The sequence below is a fragment of the Octopus sinensis genome, linkage group LG30, assembly GCF_006345805.1.
Source record: "Octopus sinensis linkage group LG30, ASM634580v1, whole genome shotgun sequence".
Lineage (NCBI taxonomy): Eukaryota > Metazoa > Mollusca > Cephalopoda > Octopoda > Octopodidae > Octopus > Octopus sinensis.
Genome location: NC_043026.1, coordinates 4,225,172 through 4,234,422, shown reverse-complemented (window position 1 = coordinate 4,234,422; position 9,251 = coordinate 4,225,172). Strand labels below are relative to the sequence as shown.

General features: G+C 35.7%; 1 long non-coding RNA gene across 1 annotated transcript; it reads right to left on the bottom strand.

Annotated features, from left to right (window-relative positions):
* Nucleotides 1-3,141: 3,141 nt before the first annotated feature.
* Nucleotides 3,142-7,010, bottom strand: LOC118768574. Its single transcript, XR_005004384.1, has 2 exons — nt 4,840-7,010; nt 3,142-4,721 (listed from the first exon to the last, which is right to left on the bottom strand). It is a non-coding gene; the product is annotated as an uncharacterized LOC118768574 (long non-coding RNA).
* Nucleotides 7,011-9,251: the final 2,241 nt, after the last annotated feature.

Sequence of the window (9,251 nt, the reverse complement as noted above, 5' to 3'; positions counted from 1 at the left end):
TACCCATCATAACTACCCGTCTGATAAGGGTACACCAAGCACATGCATCACAGCCATATGTGCGCGACATGAGGACCTTATGTCAAGATAAACAGCGCATGACCTTTCAGGTGGGGCCCGGTTAGAATTTTCTTCAGGTTGAGTAGCCCATCCCGCTCAAAAGGTCCCTGAATATGGTTTGTTTTCAGGAATATGAACGAAACACCCGTGTTTCCAGATGTGAATTATTCAAACCCCAAAGAATTCCATTGAACACATGGCTATGATGCTCCCCCATTACTTCTGCTCATGATCAGAAATGCACATATCGTCAGCCACCAAGGAACGTGCTCAACAGGTTAAGGTCAAACAACTGACAAGCAAATCTGGGATATTGAGCGGAATATTTGCTATAACCCATATTTTATATCAAAACAAAACCTATACATGATAACACTTCGAATCAGTTAAGATCAGAAGCTATGGGATCCACTGCCTGGTACTGCATCAGGGCACATCATCATTATCATTATTCAGTAGTCTTATTTTTATCCCATGCTTTCACTACAATGCTGAGCACAACTCTATGTGCCTTTGGTATGTGTTGTTGTTTGTTGTTGTACTCTTCTTTTCACTATGTTGAGAATGTTTTACGTAGGATGTGTGTGGTGCCTCATAAATTCTCGTGTGTTTGTAATGTGTTTGAATGTTTTTTAACCATACTTAATGCACCTATTATTATTATTATTATTATTATTATTATTAGAGGGATTGTTTCTGTTTTTAGGCTCCACATTGGGGTTGTTATTATTATTATTATTATTATTATTATTAGATTTATCGAGTTCTGCTTGGCAAGAGTGAGAGTGGAGAGGGAAGTGGTCTCTCAGAGGGAATTTGTAAAAAGGGGGTGAATATGGCAAAAATGTTCAGGGTGAATGGATCTTCTCTAAGCATTGTGTCCAGGTGTGGTTGTGTGATAAGAAGCTTGCTCCCCAACCACACGATCCCTGGTTCAATCCCTCTGCATGGCAACTTAGGCAAACATCCTCTACTATAACCTTGTGAGTGGATTTGGTAGACAGAAACTGAAAGAAGCCTGTCGTGTATATATATATATATATATAATATATATATATATAATATATATATATATATATAATGTGTGTATTTACTTCTCTGTAACCTAGCAGTTCAGCTAAAGAGACCGGTTGTCAAGCGATGCTAGGGGGACAAACACAGACACACAAACACCCACACGCATATATATATATACATATATACGACGGGCTTCTTTCAGTTTCCGTCTACCAAATCCACTCACAAGGCTTTGGTCGGCCCGAGGCTATAGTAAAATACACTTGCCCAAGGTGCCAATACCTAGTATTTCATGCATGTTTTTTTTAAAAAAACACTATGTAGTGTGGTAGAGGCAGGGAAGGATTTAATGTAGTTTGAGGGCAATTTGGCTGCTATTTCTATCTTGGCATGCAGGGGGACGCACTGTCTTGTTTATCTCTTGTAATTATGTACATGTGTGTATGTGGTGGTGGTGGGGAGTTGTATGATGTAGATGCAGTGTTGTTGTTGTAGTTTGCCATGGTCAAAAGTAAGTCTTGGTCAACAACACTGACCAATGGCAGAGAGGTAGGTAACTGCTTGATTGGGTCTTAACGACCCATTAAAAAAAATTATTTATTTATTTTTTATTTAATCAGTGGTCTTAATTATAGTTGTCTAGGTGATGTCCGAAAATCCAAAACTTTGAAAGAAATAACAATAATAATAATAATAATCCTTTCTACTAAAGGCACAAGGCCTGCAATTTGGGGGTAGGGACATAGTTGGTTACACGGACCCCAATACTTAACTGGTACTTATTTTATCGACCCCGAAAGGATGAAAGACAAATTCAACCTTGACGGAAATAATAATCCATTCTACCATAGGGAGGGGACTAGACGACTAGATCGACCCCAGTATGCAACTGGTACTTAATTTATCAACCCAGAAAGGATGAAAGGCAAAGTTGACCTTGGCGGAATTTGAACTCAGAACATAAGGGTGGGCAAATTAGCGCTAAGTATTTCGCCCGATGTGCTAATGATTCTGCCAGCTCACTGCCTATAATAATAATAATAATAATAATAATAATAATCCTTTCCACTAAAGGCGCAAGGCCTGAAATATTGTGAGGAAGAGATTTGTCAATTACATCAATCCCCAGTGCGTAACTGGTACTTAATTTATCGACTCCGAAAGGATGAAAGGCAAAGTTGACCTTGGCGGAATTTGAACTCAGAACATAAGGGTGGGCAAATTAGCGCTAAGTATTTCGCCCGATGTGCTAATGATTCTGCCAGCTCACTGCCTATAATAATAATAATAATAATAATAATAATCCTTTCCACTAAAGGCGCAAGGCCTGAAATATTGTGAGGAAGAGATTTGTCAATTACATCAATCCCCAGTGCGTAACTGGTACTTAATTTATCGACTCCGAAAGGATGAAAGGCAAAGTTGACCTCGGCAGAATTCAAACTTAGAAAGTATAATAATAATAATAATAATCCTTTCTACTAAAGGTGCAAGGCCTGAAATTCGTGGGGAAGTGGGTAAGTCGATCACATCGATCCCGGTGCATAACTGGTACTTAATTTATCAACCCCAAAAGGGTGATAGGCAAAGTCGACCTTGGCTGAATTTGAACTTGAAATGTAGTGATGGACAAACTGCTAAGCATTTTGCCTGGTGTGCTAACGGTTCTGCCAGCTTACTGCTTTTCACCAGAATAATAGTAATAATAATGATGATGATGATGGTTTCAAATTTTTGCCACAGTAATTTTTAAGGAAGGGGGCAAATCAATTACTGTGACCCCCTAAGGAGTGTCAATGAGCATTTTGTCTGATGTACTAATGAGTCAGCCAGTTTGCTGTTTTAATAATAATAATAATAATAATAATAATGAACTTCTGAAATGTTGTATAAAGAAAAATAAAGAAGAAAAAAAGTTGAAATTCAGATAAGGTGCATGTTTTTTGTTTTTGATTGAAAAAGATTTAGCTGCTATATTCAGCAAGTCTCCAGTTCTAAAGCTTGGCTATTTTACCTTGATTGTGGCCAAGATATACCTGAGATAAAAGTTAATAATAATGAAAAAAAAGTTTGTTTTATTTCATTTCATATTTCAAACGCATAGTCCTTGCTCTGAAGTCATTGAAGGAGTTTGGCCGAAATAATTTTTAACAGTCCTGCTGAGCAGGGCCATTTAAGGAGTGTATATATTTATATATATACATTAAAAAAAAAATTTGTATTATATAAGGAGAGTTTGGTTGAAAGAGCTAAGATGCAACAGTTTTTGCTGTGTAGGTATATTTAGGAGTACAAAACATACTCATTCACTGCTTTGTGTTAAGAGTATTTTCAATGATTTAAGATTTAGCAATTTTTTTTTCTTTTCTGAGTAGTTACAAATGAGAGCTGAAAAACTCTTAGTATTTTTTGAGAAGACTTAGAAAAATGCATTTGTTGCACATTTGCCAGTTTAGTAGGTATATAAAAGGACCTCTTTTTCAGCTCGCTGTTAGGGGTATGCTTAAAGATTTAAGATTGAAAACGTCTTCTTCGGAATAGTTTCAAATGAAAGTAGAAAAATTCTTCCAGTGTTTTTTGAGAGGACTTTGAAAGATGTATTTTGGTTAACATTTACCAATTTAGGGGATATATATAAAAGGACCACTTTCTCAGCTTGTTGTTAGGTGTAATGCTTAAAGATTTAAAAGGTCTTCTGCAGAATAGTCTCAAATGTGATAAGAAAAACTTTTTCAGTATTTTTTGAGAGGATTTTTGAACAATTTTTAAACAGTTTCCAGTTTAGGGGTTGTATAAAAGGTACTCTTTCACAGATTCATCTTTGGGTATGTTGAAAAATCAAGATTTTCAAGTTCTTGTTCTAAGTAGTTTCAAATGAGAGTAGAAAAATTCTTCCACTATTTTTTTGAGAGGATTTTGAATGATGTATTTTGTTTAACATTTGCCAATTTAGGGGGGTATATAAAAGGACCAGTTTCTCAGTTTGTTGTTAGGCGTATGCTTAAAGATTTAAGGTTTAAAATGTCATCTGCAGAGTAGTTTCAAATGAGTAGAAAAATTTTTCAAGAGGACTTTTGAGAGATTTGGTTTGCAGAACAAGTAACCAGTTTAAGGAATATTTTGTGTGTGGAGTTTGTATAGAAAAGTCGATGGGTTCACTGAATGTATTTGGGAGTACAAGATGTCCTCCTAGATGATTCCATGTGAAGAGTATTGTCTTGTATCTTCTTTCAATCACTGGACTATGGCCATGCTGGTACACAACTTTGAAGGGTTTAGCTGAACAAATCGATGCCAGGACTGGTTTTCAAGTCTGGCACTTATCCTGCTGGTTTCTTTTGCTGAACCACTGTTAAGGGGGTGTAAACAAACCAACACCAGTTGCCAGCGGTGATGGGAGATAAACACACACACATATTCGATGGGATTTCTCACAGTTTCTTTCTACCAGGTTCATTCACAAGGTATCTGTTGTTGGCTTGGGGGCTGTAGTAGAAGACACTTGCCCAAGCTGCCACACAGTGGGACTGAACCTGGAACCATGTGACCATGGAGTGAGCTCCTTAATGTCACAGAAAAACTTAAAACAAACAAAAAAAAAAGATATCTTAGTCCAGATGCGAGCCCAAAATCTCCATCACTGCCTGCAGGGATGTTGTCCAAACTCGATCAAAATGCATTTGACTGCTATAGTGTGCAGATCAAGACAAGTTTCTATATAAAAACCAATTTTGCTGTTGCTGAGTTCCAGATTCAGTAGACCTGTGACCAAAGGTGTTCCAGCCATGACCATCCTGTCTTATATTGGCTAGTGTTTCTTAGCAGTTTGAGCAATTGATTACATAGAGACTGCTTTGTTAAAATTTGAAGGATATTTAGCTGCTATTTCTATAAGGTCTGGCAACCATGTAGAGATTTTCCCTTTTTGGTTACATATGTAAAATAGTGGTGGGGTGCAGTCTGAAGGAGAATTGACTGCTGTTTCTAGCACACCTATCTACCACATAGATTTTCCACATTTACCATCCATGTATACATACATAAGGCAGTAAGGTGTGAGTTGAAAAAGATTAAGCTGCTATTTCTACCAGGTCTGGTTACCATGTACAGATCCTCTTTATTGATTCATACATACATAAGCCAGTAGGATTTGATTTGAGAAAGATTTGGCTGCTATTTCTAGCAGGTTTAGCTTCCATGTAGAAATCTCCCTTGGCTCATACATATAAACATACATAAAACGCACGTGAGGGATATTTGGCTGGTATTTCTAGCAGGTCTAGCTACCTTGTTGAGGTCTTCTTCATTGGCTCAAACATACACATACAAACATATATATATATAAACATACACATACATACATAAGACAGTAAGGTGTGATTTGAGAGAGATTTGGCTGCTATTTCTATCAGATTTAGCCACCATGTACAGATCTTCCTTGTTGGCTCATACATACATAAAACGCACGTGAGGGATATTTGGCTGCTATTTCTAACAGGCCTAGCTATCTTGCTGAGGCCTTCTTCATTGGTTCAGACATATATACACACACAACATATATATATATATAAACATACACATACATACATAAGACAGTAAGGTGTGATTTGAGGGAGATTTGGCTGCTATTTCTGCCAGCTCTAACTACCATATAAAGGTCTCTCTCATTGGCTGACAATATTGATTGATCAAGCCTGTGTCCAAAGGTGGTGTTCTGGTTGATGTTCCAGTTAGTTGCTGGCATATCAATAATGCACACATCAAAATTTCAAACAAACTCCGAGTACCTCTCTCCTTAGAAAATAAAACTCCACCGATAAAAGAGTAGAGAAATGTTCATATGATTTGTTTTAAACATGCAGTGAATTTATGTTTTGCATTTCCGAAAACATCGTGATTTTTTGGTGATCCTTTTATCCACTGTAATTAAATCTGACTTTTTATAATTCGTATCTCAAAGCTTTGAAACTACAGGATTCTTATGCATCTGCCATGGTATCATTTTCCTTTTTCAACTGCTGTGGGTGCTTTTTGTCTTCATTGCATACAGATATTCACATTGCAATATCCTTGTCTCAATAGATTTCCAGTTACACACAATATGTTCTTTCCTACATCTGTTCCAATAATTCTTACAACACTGAACCATTAACCAGAATGTTAGGATCATATCTTGTAGGTTTGTATGTATGTGTGCATGCATGCATTAATTAGTGTGTGAAATCTGGCATTGGACATCTGAGTTTCTGGACATGGTAAAGTAATTTCTTCTCCAAGGAACAGCCCTGAGCAGGGTTTTGTTTCTAGTTTTCCTCTGAGATATGGCAACAATTGCCTTGGCATGCAAGTTTTTTTTCTCCATTCTACCGATGTTTATCCAAAGGAATGGCAAGGCTGATACAGCCTGACAACAGTTTGTGTGTGTGTATGTGTATATATCTATATATAAATACATATATATACGTGTGTATGTGTAATGTTTAAATTTTAAAAATATTATCATTATTATTATTATTTAGTAATAGTAATAGATTAAGCGCTGGCTGGCTTATACTGGGCCCAAGTTTTGGTGGTGGTATTGGTGGTAGTATTTGTGGTGGCAGTGGTGGTGCACAATAGGATTCCAGTGGTTGGGTGGTCAAGTGAGTGGAGTTTGTGTAATGGTGAATCGGTAATATAGTCAGTGACAAGGTGGCGATGGTGGTGGTTGTGACAGTGGTAAATTAGACATTAATAGTTTGTACAGGTATAGCGGTGGAGGCGGTTGCGACAGCGGTGGTGGTGGTGTGGTGGTGGTGGTGTTGGTGGTGGTAGTGGCGGCAGCAGCAGAATAAATAGCAGTGGTTGAAGCGGTGGTAGGTGGAGGCGGTGACAGTGGTGGTGGCAGCAGTGGTGGAAGAAGTGGCAGTTGCACTCAAGCTAGCTAATTCAGCCCAATCGACCCCCCACCCCCCACCCCACCCGCACTCCCCCCACCCGTCCGGTAAACAAAAACACAAACAAGCTATGATGCAAAGAAAGAAGGAAGGAAGGAAGGAGGGAGGGAGGGAGGGAAACAAGGGATTGTGTGGTGGTGGTGGTGGTGGTGAGGGTGGTGGTGAGGGTGGGTGGGGTGTTGCATAGGAAGAGGATGTCGTCGTCGTCGGTGGAGGAGGAGGAGGAGGAGGAGGGATTTAAACTGTGGCGGTAGCTTTGTTGTTGTTTGTGTAGGAGGTTTTCTTTTTTGTGTTTGGTTTTTAATTCATATTTTTTATTTCTTCATTTAATCAGTGGTGGTGGGGGTGGGGGTGGGGTGGAGGAAGTTGTTTTTTTGGTGAAAGAGGTAAGGGGCGGAATAATTTTTTTTCATTTTTTTTTTTTTTTTTTCTTGGTTCTTAATTTAAAAAAAACGTTTCTTTACAACTTCGCTTTTCATTTTTGTATTTTTTTTTTTTTTAAATATTTTTTTCTATCTTGTTATTTATCGCAAATTTTTCAAATATTTTTTTTTTTTTTTTTTTTTACATTTCAATTTAAATCCTAAATTTTTGTTACGTTTGATTTGTTTTGGGGTTTTTTTTAAAAGTTTATTATTAATATTATTATTATTATCAATATTATCATTTCAAAATTTTTTTTCTAAATTTCAAATTTTAACATTCCCAGAGATAGAAAGATATGTACATAGATACAAATATATATATATATATATATATATATACACACATCTATCCATACATATATATGCATATCTACATATATATGTATGTGTGTGTGTGTGTGTGTGTGTGTGTTTGAAAATGTTTATACATATATATACATATATATATATGTGTGTGTATATACATATATATATACGTGTTTATGTGTATATATATGTACATATATATGTGAATATATACATACGTATATATATGTATGTATGTGTATATATACGTGTGTGTATATACATATATATATATACGTGTTTATGTGTATATATATGTACATATATATGTGAATATATACATACGTATATATATGTATGTATGTGTATATATACATATGTATATATGTGTATATATATTTGTGTGTGTATATATGTATATGTGTGAGTATATATATGTGTGCATATGTATGTATATATATATGTAAACATGTGTATATATATATATGTGTGTGTGTATGTGTGTATATATATATATATATATATATACACACACATAAACACACACATACCTACACTCCTAAAGAGGAAATATAAATAATAATAATAATAATAAATACAGTGAAACAATAAGAAAAAGTTTAAATAATTAAAACAACAACATGAACAATGAAAGAAATAAATGAAAATACCCTGCTATAAAGAATGTTTTTTTTTTTTCCAAGGCAAGAGATTGTGGCAATGACATACGTGTATATATATATATATACGTATGTATATATATATATATATATATATATGTATATATGTATGATGTAAAATCTTTTTATGCACAGTAACTTAAATGATTTCTGACAGTCATTCAGGTTTCATGTCTTGGTTTAGGGCAAACCGGCCAGAGTCTCACATGTTTTACTGATCATCAGTTGTCGCCTTTGTACATGAAACTTGAGTTGCTGTCTCACAGAAACCATACCGTTTAAATGACTGTATATTAAGCGAACAAAAAACTTAACTCTCAAATATATTGAATGCTTTCAGTTCCTGAACCTATCAACAGACTAACAGTATGGATGTGTGTGCGTGTTACTATATTTTCATGTGTATGTGTCTATGTACATATTTTAAACATATGTTTGTGTCTGTAGGTGTGAGTGTATCATGTTAAGTATGTCTTTGTATTTTGTTGTCCTTTATAGATAATCACTAATAATTAAAAACAGGAAGTGTAGTCCATAAAGAGTTATCTCCCCTCATAGTATCGCAGACGTTTGTAAAGATTGGAGATGGTTTCGGTATTTTAACAACACTTGTGTATACGTGTGTGTGACTATAAATTTATACATGTGTATATATGCTTGTCTGCATGCAGGCCTGTGTAAATGCATGCCTGTACGTGGATGAATGTTTGAATGCTTGCAAAGCAGTCTGTATGTATGTGTGTGTGTATATATATATATATGTATGTATGTATGTATGTATGTATATGGGTATGTGTTTATGTACATATGAATGTATGTTTATATTTGTGTGTATGTATGTATGTATA